Raw genomic sequence first — 12,476 nt, 5'->3', positions numbered from 1 at the left:
TGCATAATTCTCAAAAGTTGCTTGCTTTTCAAGCCCTTAAGTGAATGGTTAGTATGCATGAATTGAGTGTGTCTTTTGGATTTAATGTTTGGTGTGGGAACACCAAACTTAATTCCTTGCCACTGCCTCTGATGCAACAAGTTAACCAATTATGAATTCTCTTGGCCTTGCTAAAGGTTATGGAGCTAAAAACTGGAAAACAACTAAATGGTTGAATTACTTGTTCGATTGCTTGGAGCAAGCATTATGTAGAAAGTAAGAATGTGCTTTTAGATAAAATTTTGGTGGAACACCAAACTTAGAATCCTTCATTCTCTCTTAATTTATTTTGGTGTGAAACATCAAACTTAGCTCCTTGCAATGCATACCAATTATTCAACATTTTTATTGAAATGGCTATGAAAAGAAAACTACCTCAGGTTGGGTTGCTTCCCAACAAGCGCTCTTTTAATGTCATTAGCTTGACATCCTTAATTTTTGCTTCATAAAGGCTGTAGGTTCTGAACCTCTTTTTCCTTGTCCCATTGTCCTCCTAGGTACAGCTTTGCTCTGTGACCATTCGCTGTGAACTGACTCTTTATTGCTTCATCTAGCAATTCAATACTTCTGTAAGGAAAAACCTTGGTTACCAAATATGGACCATTCCACTTAGATTTAAGCTTGCCAAGGAAAATCTTGAGTCGTGAGTTGTACAAGAGTACTTGCTGTCCTGGTTTGAATTCTTTCTTCAAGATCTTCCTGTCATGCCACCTCTTGGCTTTTTCCTTGTATATCTTAGTATTTTCATAGGCTTCTAGCCTAAATTCATCCAACTTATTTAGTTGCAACAACCTTTTCTTCCCTGCTACTTCAGAGTCAAGATTTAGGAATTTAGTAGCCCAAAAAGCCTTGTGTTCAAGCTCTACAGGGAGGTGACAGGATTTGCCATACAATAGCTGAAAAGGGGACTTCCCAATGGGAGTTTTGAAAGTTGTCCTATATGCCCAGAATGCATCTTCCATCTTCCTAGCCCAATCTTTTCTTGTGCTTCCTACTGTTTTCTCTAGGACTTTCTTCAACTCTCTGTTTGCTAATTCAGCCTGGTCATTAGTCTGAGGGTGATATGGTGTGGCTACTTTATGAATGACTCCATATTTATGGAGAAGTTTCTCCATCTGTTTGTTGCAAAAATAGCCACCACCATCACTAACAAGACCCTTGGGCACTCCATATCTAGTGAAAATATGCTTCTTAAGGAATTGAAGGACAATTTGTGCATCACAGGTGGTTGTGGCTATGGCTTCCACCCATTTTAAGATATACTCCACTGCTACCAAGATATATCTAAAAGAATAGGAAGGGGGAAAGGGTCCCATGAAATCAATGCCCCATAGATCAAATAATTCTACTTCCAGAATGAAATTATGAGGCATCTCATTCCTTCTTGTCAATCCTCCTACTCTCTAGCATTCGTTACATTGGTGAACAAACTCTCTGGCATCTTTGAAGATAGTTGGCCAATAAAAACTACTCTGCAGTATCTTTGCGGCTATTTTTTCTGGGCCAAAGTGTCCACCATAGGCTGAGCCATGGCAATGCCACAATATATCCCTTATTTGACTCTCAGGGACACACCTCCTAACCACTCCATCAGAACATCTCTTGAACAGAAAAGGTTCATCCCACAAAAACTTCCTTGCTTCATTGACTAGCTTCTTCACTTGTTGCTTAGAGAATTCTTGAGGTATCTTCCTCCCCACTTTGTAGTTTGCTATGTTAGCAAACCAAGGTGCTTGTTGGATCTGCAAAAGATGTTCATCTGGAAAGTTTTCATTCACAGGCTGGGAGGCTTCTTGAATTGTTTCTTGTGGTAACCTTGATAAATGGTCAGCAACTTGGTTTTCAGTGCCCTTCATGTCCTTTATTTCAATGTCAAATTCTTGTAGGAGTAATATCCACCTGATAAGTCTTGGTTTAGCATCCTGCTTTGACATCAAATACTTAAGGGCAGCATGGTCAGTATAAACCACAATTTTGGATCTTATCAAGTATGATCTAAACTTATCAAATGCATAAACTACAGCTAATAACTCATTCTCTGTTGTGGTGTAATTTTTTTGAGCCTCGTTCAACACCTTACTTGCATAATATATGACATTATGCAAGTTTCCCTTCTTTTGTCCGAGCACAGCACCAATTGCAATGTCACTTGCATCACACATGAGTTCAAAAGGTAGTTCCCAATCCGGCGGTGTGATGATTGGTGCTGTTGTGAGTCTGTTTTTTAAAGTTTCAAAGGCATGCTGGCAATTTTCATCAAAAACAAAAGGATTATCAATCATCAACAGATTACTCAAATGTTTGGCTATTTTAGAAAAATTCTTGATAAACCTTCTATAAAATCCTGCATGCCCCAAGAAACTTCTAACAGATTTCACATTGGTTGGTGGAGGGAGCTTCTCTATGATTTCCACCTTTGCCTTGTCAACCTCTATCCCTTTTCTTGAAACATTGTGATCAAGAACAATCCCTTCAGGCACCATGAAGTGGCACTTTTCCCAGTTTAAAACCAAATTGGTTTCTTGGCACCGTTTCAAGACAAGGGTCAGATGTTGTAGGCAAGCATTGAAATTGTCACCAAAGCAGAAAAGTCATCCATGAAGACCTCTAAAAACTTTTCAACCATATCATAGAAAATGGAGAGCATACACCTCTAAAAACTTTGGTGCGCGTAAATTGTGATCATCAATGGCGCTATCAACATGGTACGCACAATTGTAATCTCAACTCTTTATCACAACTTCGCACAACTAACCAGCAAGTGCACTGGGTCGTCCAAGAAATAAACCTTACGCGAGTAAGAGTCGATCCTACGGAGATTGTTAGTATGAAGCAAGCTATGGTCATCTTGTAAATCTCAGTCAGGCAGATTCAAATGGTTATGAGTGATATACGAATAAAGCATAAAACAAGGATAGAGATACTTATGTAATTCATTGGTGAGAATTTCAGATAAGCAAATGGAGATGCTTTGTCCCTTCCGTCTCTTTGCTTTTCTACTGTCTTCATCCAATCCTTCTTACTCCTTTCCATGGCAAGCTGTATGTAGGGTTTCACCGTTGTCAGTGGCTACCTCCCATCCTCTCAGTGAAGATGTTCTACGCACCCTGTCACGGCACGGCTAATCATCTGTCGGTTCTCAATCAGGTTGGAATAGATTCCATTGATTCTTTTGCGTCTATCACTAATGCCCAGCCTTCAGGAGTTTGAAGCTCGTCACAGTCATTTAATCATTGAATCCTACTCAGAATACCACAGACAAGGTTTAGACCTTCCGGATTCTCTTGAATGCCGCCATCAATTCTAGCTTATGCCACGAAGATTCCGATCAAGGGATCCAAGAGATAAACATTCAAGCCTTGTTTTCTTGTAGAACGGAAGTGGTTGTCAGGCACTCGTTCATAAGTGAGAATGATGATGAGTGTCACATAATCATCACATTCATCATGTTCTTGGGTACAAATGAATATCTTAGAACAAGAATAAGCTGAATTGAATAGAAGAACAATAGTAATTGCATTAATACTCGAGGTACAGCAGAGCTCCACACCTTAATCTATGGTGTGTAGAAACTCCACCGTTGAAAATACATAAGAACAAGGTCTAGGCATGGCCGTGAGGCCAGTCCCCATGATCTAAGATAGCATAAGAATAAAGATAGCTACCAAGATCTGATCTAAGAACTAGACGTCCAAAGATGATCAAAGGATCTAAATTGATCCAAAGATGAAAATACAATAGCAAAAGGTCCTATTTGTAGAGAACTAGTAACTTAGGATTTACAAAGATGAGTAAATGACATAAAAATCTACTTCCGGGCCCACTTGGTGTGTGCTTGGGCTGAGCATTGAAGCTTTCATGTGTAGAGACTTTTTCTGGAGTTAAACGCCAGCTTTTATGCCTGTTTGGGCGTTTAACTCCAATTCTTGTGCCAGTTCCGGCGTTTAACGCCGGGCAGTTTTGAGCTGATTTGGAACGCCGGTTTGGGCCATCAAATCTCGGGCAAAGTAAGAACTATTATATATTGCAGGAAAGCCCAGGATGTCTAGTTTCCAACGCAGTTGAGAGCACGCCAATTGGGCTTCTGTAGCTCCAGTTAATCCACTTCGAGTGCAGGGAGGTCAGAATCCAACAGCATCTGCGGTCCTTTTCAGCCTCTGAATCAGATTTTTGCTCAGGTCCCTCAATTTCAGCCAGAAAATACCTAAAATCACAGAAAAACACACAAACTCATAGTAAAGTCCAGAAAAGTGAATTTTAACTAAAAAATAATAAAAATATACTAAAAACTAACTAAAACACACTAAAAACATACTAAAAACAATGCCAAAAAGCGTATAAATTATCCGCTCATCACAACACCAAACTTAAATTGTTGCTTGTCCCCAAGCAACTGAAAATCAAATAAGATAAAAAGAAGAGAATATGCAATGAACTCCAAAAACATCTATGAAGATCAGTATTAATTAGATGAGCGGGGCTTTAGCTTTTTGCCTCTGAATAGTTTTGGCATCTCACTCTATCTTTTGAAATTCAGAATGATTGGATTCTATAGGAACTCAGAATCCAGATAGTTTTATTGATTCTCCTGGTTAAGTATGATGATTCTTGAACACAGCTACTTTATGAGTCTTGGCCGTGGCCCAAAGCACTCTGTCTTCCAGTATTACCACCGGATACATACATGCCACAGACACATAACTGGGTGAACCTTTTCAGATTGTGACTCAGCTTTGCTAGAGTCCCCAATTAGAGGTGTCCAGGGTTCTTAAGCACACTCTTTTTGCTTTGGATCACAACTTTATTTTTTTCTTTTCTCTCTTTTTTTTCGTTTTTCTCTCTCTTTTTTTTTTCGTTTTTCTCTTTCCTTTTTTTTTGTATTCACTGCTTTTTCTTGCTTCAAGAATCATTTTTATGATTTTTCAGATCCTCAGTAACATTTCTCCTTTTTCATCATTCTTTCAAGAGCCAACATTCATGAACAACAAATTCAAAAGATTTATGCACTGTTCAAGCATACATTCAGAAACCAAAATATTGCCACCACATCAAAATAATTAATCTGTTATAAAATTTAAAATTCATGCAATTCTTCTCTTTTTCAATTAAGAACATTTTTCATTCAAGAAAGGTGATGGATTCATAGGACATTGATAACTTTAAGGCATAGACACTAAGACACTAATGATAATAAGACACAAACATGGATAAACATAAGCATGATTTTTCGAAAAACAGAAAAATAAAGAACAAGGAGATTAAAGAACGGGTCCACCTTAGTGATGGTGGCTTGTTCTTCCTCTTGAAGATCTTATGGAGTGCTTGAGCTCCTCAATTTCTCTTCCTTGCCTTTGTTGCTCCTCTCTCATGATTCTTTGATCTTCTCTAATTTCATGGAGGAGGATGGAATGTTCTTGGTGCTCCACCCTTTGTTGTCCCATGTTGGAACTCAATTCTCCTAGAGAGGTATTGATTTGCTCCCAATAGTTTTGAGGAGGAAAGTGCATCCCTTGAGGCATCTCAGGGATTTCATGATGAGAGGGGTCTCTTGTTTGCTCCATCCTTTTCTTAGTGATGGGCTTGTCCTCGTCAATGAGGGTGTCTCCCTCTATGTCAACTCCAACTGAATAACAGAGGTGACAAATGAGATGAGGGATGGCTAACCTTGCCAAGGTAGAGGACTTGTCCGCCACCTTATAACGTTCTTGGGATATAACCTCATGAACTTCTACTTCCTCTCCAATTATGATGCTATGAATCATGATAGCCCGGTCTATAGTAACTTCGACCGGTTGCTAGTCGGAATGATTGAGCGTTGGATAAACTCCAACCATCCTCTAGCCATGGGCTTGAGGTCATGCGTTATCAGTTGAACCGGCTTTCCTCTTGAATCTCTCTTCCATTGAGCGCCCTGTTCATAAATGTCTATGAGGACTTGGTCCAACCTTTGATCAAAGTTGACCCTTCTAGTGTAAGGGTGTTCATCTCCTTGCATCATGGGCAAGTTGAATGCCAACCTTACATTTTCCAGACTAAAATCCAAGTATTTCCCCCGAACCATTATAAGCCAATTCTTTGGGTCCGAGTTCACACTTTGATCATGGTTCTTGGTGATCCATGCATTGGCATAGAACTCTTGAACCATTAAGATTCTGACTTGTTGAATGGGGTTGGTAAGAACTTCCCAACCTCTTCTTCGGATCTCATGTCGGATCTCCGGATATTCACTCTTTTTGAGTTTGAAAGGGACCTCGGGGATCACCTTCTTCATGGCCACAACTTCATAGAAGTGGTCTTGATGCACCCTTGAGATGAATCTCTCCATCTCCCACGACTCGAAGGTGGAAGCTTTTGCCTTCCCTTTCCTCTTTCTAGAGGTTTCTCCGGCCTTGGATGCCATAAATGGTTATGGAAAAACAAAAAGCAATGCTTTTATCACACTAAACTTAAAAGGTTTGCTCGTCCTCGAGCAAAAGAAGAAAGAAGAGAGTAGAAGAAGAATAAATGAAGGAGATGGATGAGGCTTTGTGGTTCGGCCAAGGGGAAGAAGTAGTGTTTAGGTTGTGTGAAAATGAAGGAGTGAAGATGGGTTTATATAAGAGTGGAGAGAGGGGTAGGGTTCGGTCATGTATGGGTGGGTTTCGGAGGGAAAGTGGTTTGAATTTGAATGGTTAGGTAAGTGGGGTTTTATGAAGGATGGATGTGAGTGGTGAAGAGAATAGTGGGATTTGATAGGTGAGGGGTTTTTGGGGAAGAGGTTTTGAGTTGATTGGTGAATGGGTGAAGAAGAGAGAGAGTGGTGGGGTAGCTAGGGATCCTGTGGGGTCCACAGATCCTGAGGTGTCAACGAAAATTCATCCCTGCACCAAGTGGCGAGCAAAAATGCTCTTTATGCCAATTCTGGCGTTAAACGCCGAGCTGGTGCCTATTTCTGGCATTTAACGCCAACTTCTTGCCCTTTCCTGGCGTTTAATGCCAGTCTGGTGCCCCTTTCTGGCGTTACACGCCCAGAATGGTGCCAGACTGGGCGTTAAATGCCCATTTGCTGCCCTTACTGGCGTTTAAACGCCAGCAAGGTCTTCCTCCAGGGTGTGCTGTTTTTCTTTCTGTTTTTCATTCTGTTTTTGCTTTTTTAATTGATTTTGTGACTTCCCATGATCATCAACCTACAAAAAACATAAAATAATAAAGGAAAATTAGATAAATATAACATTGGGTTGCCTCCCAACAAGCGCTTCTTTAATGTCAGTAGCTTGACAGTGGGCTCTCATGGAGCCTCACAGATGCTCAGAGCAATGTTGGAACCTCCCAACACCAAACTTAGAGTTTGAATGTGGTGGTTCAACACCAAACTTAGAAGTTGGTTGTGGCCTCCCAACACCAAACTTAGAGTTTGACTGTGGGGGCTCTGTTTGGCTTTATTTTGAGAGAAGCTCTTCATGCTTCCTCTCCATGGTTATAGAGGGATATCCTTGAGCCTTAAACACAAGGGATTCTTCATTCACTTGAATGATCAATTCTCCTCTGTCAACATCAATCACAGCCTTTGCTGTGGCTAGGAAGGGTCTGCCAAGGATGATGGATTCATCCATGCACTTCCCAGTCTCTAGGACTATGAAATCAGCAGGGATGTAATGGTCTTTAACTTTTACCAGAACATCCTCTACAAGTCCATAAGCTTGTTTTCTTGAATTGTCTGCCATCTCTAGTGAGATTTTTGCAGCTTACACCTCAAAGATCCCTAGCTTCTCCATTACAGAGAGAGGCATGAGATTTATGCTTGACCCTAGGTCACACAGAGCCTTCTTGAAGGTCATGGTGCCTACTGTACAAGATATTGAGAACTTCCCAGGGTCCTGTCTCTTTTGAGGTAATCTCTGCCTAGTCAAGTTATCCAGTTCTTTGGTGAGCAAAGGGGGTTCATCCTCCCAAGTCTCATTACCAAATAACTTGTCATTTAGCTTCATGATTGCTCCAAGGTATTTGGCAACTTGCTCTTCAGTGACATCTTCATCCTCTTCAGAGGAAGAATACTCATCAGAGCTCATGAATGGCAGAAGTAAATTCAATGGAATCTCTATGGTCTCAGTGTGAGCCTCAGATTCCCATGGTTCCTCATTAGGGAACTCATTGGAGGCCAGTGAATGTCCATTGAGGCCTTCCTCAGTGGCGCTCACTACCTCTTCCTCCTCTCCAAATTCGGACATGTAGGTCATGTTAATGGCCTTGTACTCTCCTTTTGGATTCTCTTCTACGTTGCTTGGAAGAGTGCTAGGAGGGAGTTCAGTAATTTTCTTACTCAGCTGATCCACTTGTGCCTCCAAGTTTCTAATGGAGGACCTTGTTTCAGTCATGAAATTTTGAGTGGTTTTGATTAGATCAGAGACCATGGTTGCTAAGTCAAAGTGGTTTTGCTTAGAATTCTCTATCTGTTGCTGAGAAGATGATGGAAAAGGCTTGCCATTGCTAAACCTGTTTCTTCCACCATTATTGTTGTTGAAACCTTGTTGAGGTCTCTGTTGATCCTTCCATGAGAGATTTGGATGTTTTCTCCATGAAGGATTATAGGTGTTTCCATAGGGTTCTCCCATGTAATTCACCTCTTCCATTGAAGGGTTCTTAGGATCATAAGCTTCTTCTTCAGATGAAGCATCCTTAGTACTGCCTGGTGCAGCTTGCATTCCAGACAGACTTTGAGAAATCATATTGACTTGCTGAGTCAATATTTTGTTCTGAGCCAATATAGCATTCAGGGTATCAATCTCAAGAACTCATTTCTTCTAATTCGTCCCATTGTTCACCTGATTCCTTTTAGAAGTGTACATGAATTGGTTATTTGCAACCATTTCAATGAGTTCTTGAGCTTCTGTATGCGTCTTCTTCAGATGAAGAGATCCTCCAGCAGAGCTATCCAATGACATCTTGGACAGTTCAGATAGACCATCATAGAAAATACCTATGATGCTCCATTCAGAAAGCATGTCAGAAGGACATTTTCTGATCAATTATTTGTATCTTTCCCAAGCTTCATAGAGGGATTCACCTTCCTTCTGTCTGAAGGTTTGGACTTCCACTCTAAGCTTACTCAATTTTTGAGGTGGAAAGAACTTTTCCAAGAAGGCATTGACTAGCTTTTCCCAAGAGTTCAGGCCTTCTTTAGGTTGTGAGTCCAACCATATCCTAGCTCTGTCTCTTACAGCAAAAGGGAATAGCATAAGTCTGTAGACCTCAGGGTCAACCCCATTGGTCTTGACAGTGTCACAGATTTGCAAGAATTCAGCTAAAAACTGATGAGGATCTTCCAATGGAAGTCTATGGAACTTGCAATTCTGTTGCATTAGAGAAACGAATTGAGGCTTAAGCTCAAAGTTGTTTGCTCCAATGGCAGGGATAGAGATGCTTCTCCCATAGAAGTCGGGAGTAGGTGCAGTAAAGTCACCCAACACCTTCCTTGCATTGTTGGCATTGTTGTTGTTTTCGGCTGCCATGGGTTCTTCTTCTTTGAAGATTTCTGTTAGGTCCTCTACAGAGAGTTGTGCCTTGGCTTCTCTTAGTTTTCGCTTCAAGGTCCTTTCAGGTTCAGGGTCAGCCTTAACAAGAATTCTTTTGTCTTTGCTCCTGCTCATATAAAAGAGAAGAGAACAAGAAAATATGGAATCCTCTATGTCACAGTATAGAGATTCCTTGAGGTGTCAGAGGAAAAGAAAAAAATGGAAGGAAGATGTAGAAAATTCGAACTTATCAAGGAAATATGGAGTTTGAATTGTGCATTGAGGAGTAGTGTTAGTCCATAAATTAAAGGATGTGAGAAGAGGGGAAGAAAGTTTCGAAAATTAAGTAAAAGATTTTAAAAACATTTTGAAAAACACTAATTGATTTTCGAAAACCAAGAGTGGAAAAGAAATCAAGTGATTTTTGAAAAAGATTTTGAAATTAGAAAGTAAAAAGATATGATTGAAAACTATTTTGAAAAAGATGTGATTAAAAAGATATGATTTAAAAGTTATGGTTTTTTTTTTTAAGATGTGATTGAGAAGATATGATTTGAAAAACAATTTAAAAAGATTTGATTTTGAAAATTAATGACTTGGCTAACAAGAAAAGATATGATTCAAACATTAAACCTTTCTCAACAGAAAAGGCAACATACTTGAAATGTTGAATCAAATCATTAATTGATAGCAAGTATTTTTGAAAATGGAAAGAAATTGATTTTGAAAAAGATTTGATTGAAAAGATTTGATTTGAAAAAGATTTGATTTTGAAAATTTTGAAAACTTAAAAAGGATTTGCATTAAAAACAAAATCTTCCCTTTTGTGCCATCTTGGCGTTAAACGCCCAGAATGGTGCACATTCTGGCGTTTAACGCCCAAAACACTACCCTTTTGGGCATTAAACGCCCAGCCAGGCACCCTGGCTGGCGTTTAAACGCCAGTCTACCTTCCTCACTGGGCATTTTGAACGTCCAGCTTTTTCTGTGTAATTCCTCTGCAGTATGTTCTGAATCTTCAATTCTCTGTATTATTGACTTGAAAAGACACAAATTAAATTTTTTTTGGATTTTTAATAATGAGGAATAATCAAAATGCAACTGAAATCAAATAAACAATGCATGTAAGACACCAAACTTAGAAGTTTGTATACTACTGACACTAACAAATTGAGAATGCATATGAGAAACAACAAAACACTCAAGACAAGAGAATTTAGAGATCAGAGCAAGTAAATCATTAAGAACAACTTGAAGATCACTGAAGACACATGAAAAATGCAAGAAGAACAGAAACATGCAATTGACACCAAACTTAAAATGAGACTAGTGTCTCAATAAGAAACATAAAATATTTTTGGTTTTTTTTTATGATTTTGTAATTTTTTTTTTGGTTTTTTCGAAAATTTAGTGGAAAAGAAAACAAAGATATCAAAATTCTTAATGAGAATTCCAGGAATCATGCAATGTTAGTCTAAAGCTTCAGTCTAAAGGAATTAGACATGGCTAGCCAAGCTTCAGCAGGACATTGCATTCAAGAGCTAAATTGATGAAGATCAATCAGCTTTGGTGATGATAAGAAAGTCACCTTGAAACACTAGAATTCATCCTTAAAAATTCTGAAAAATACCTAATCTAAGCAACAAGATGAACCGTCAGTTGTCCATACTCAATCAATCCCCGGCAACAGCGCCAAAAACTTGGTGCGCGTAAATTGTGATCATCAATGGCGCCATCAACATGGTACGCACAATTGTAATCTCAACTCTTTATCACAACTTCGCACAACTAACCAGCAAGTGCACTGAGTTGTCCAAGTAATAAACCTTACGCGAGTAAAGGTCGATCCCACGGAGATTGTTGGTATGAAGCAAGCTATGGTCATCTTGTAAATCTCAGTCAGGCAGATTCAAATGGTTATGAGTGATATACGAATAAAGCATAAAACAAGGATAGAGATACTTATGTAATTCAATGGTGAGAATTTCAGATAAGCGAATGGAGATGCTTTGTCCCTTCCGTCTCTTTGCTTTCCTACTGTCTTCATCCAATCCTTCTTACTCCTTTCCATGGCAAGCTGTATGTAGGGTTTCACCGTTGTCAGTGGCTACCTCCCATCCTCTCAGTGAAAATGTTCTACGCACCCTGTCACGGCACGGCTAATCATCTGTCGGTTCTCAATCAGGTTGGAATAGAATCTATTGATTCTTTTGCGTCTATCACTAACGCCCAGCCTTCAGGAGTTTGAAGCTTGCCACAGTCTTTCAATCATTGAATCCTACTCAGAATACCACAGACAAGGTTTAGACCTTCCGGATTCTCTTGAATGCCGCCATCAATTCTAGCTTATACCACAAAGATTCCGATCAAGGGATCCAAGAGATAAACATTCAAGCCTTGTTTGCTTGTAGAACGGAAGTGGTTGTCAGGCACTCGTTCATAAGTGAGAATGATGATGAGTGTTACATAATCATCATATTCATCATGTTCTTGGGTGCAAATGAATATCTTAGAACAAGAATAAGCTGAATTGAATAGAAGAACAATAGTAATTGCATTAATACTCGAGGTACAGCAGAGCTCCACACCTTAATCTATGGTTTGTAGAAACTCCACCGTTGAAAATACATAAGAACAAGGTCTAGGCATGGCCGTGAGGCCAGCCCCCATGATCTAAGATAGCATAAGAATAAAGATAGCTACCAAGATCTGATCTAAGAACTAGACGTCCAAAGATGATCAAAGGATCTAAATTGATCCAAAGATGAAAATACAATAGCAAAAGGTCCTATTTGTAGTGAACTAGTAACTTAGGGTTTACAAAGATGAGTAAATGACATAAAAATCCACTTCCGGGCCCACTTGGTGTGTGCTTGGGCTGAGCATTGAAGCTTTCATGTGTAGAGATTTTTTCTGGAGTTAAACGCCAGCTTTTATGCCAGTTTG

General features: G+C 39.6%; 1 non-coding gene across 1 annotated transcript; it reads left to right on the top strand.

The window, feature by feature from the left end:
- Positions 1-9,014: 9,014 nt before the first annotated feature.
- LOC112799162 (small nucleolar RNA R71) lies at positions 9,015-9,122 on the top strand. The gene has a single exon (XR_003200740.1). It is a non-coding gene; the product is annotated as a small nucleolar RNA R71 (small nucleolar RNA).
- The last annotated feature ends 3,354 nt before the right edge of the window (positions 9,123-12,476 follow it).

This window comes from Arachis hypogaea, chromosome 4 (assembly GCF_003086295.3).
Source record: "Arachis hypogaea cultivar Tifrunner chromosome 4, arahy.Tifrunner.gnm2.J5K5, whole genome shotgun sequence".
Lineage (NCBI taxonomy): Eukaryota > Viridiplantae > Streptophyta > Magnoliopsida > Fabales > Fabaceae > Arachis > Arachis hypogaea.
Note: the sequence above shows the minus strand (reverse complement) of the source record. Positions and strands in the feature narration are given on the sequence as shown.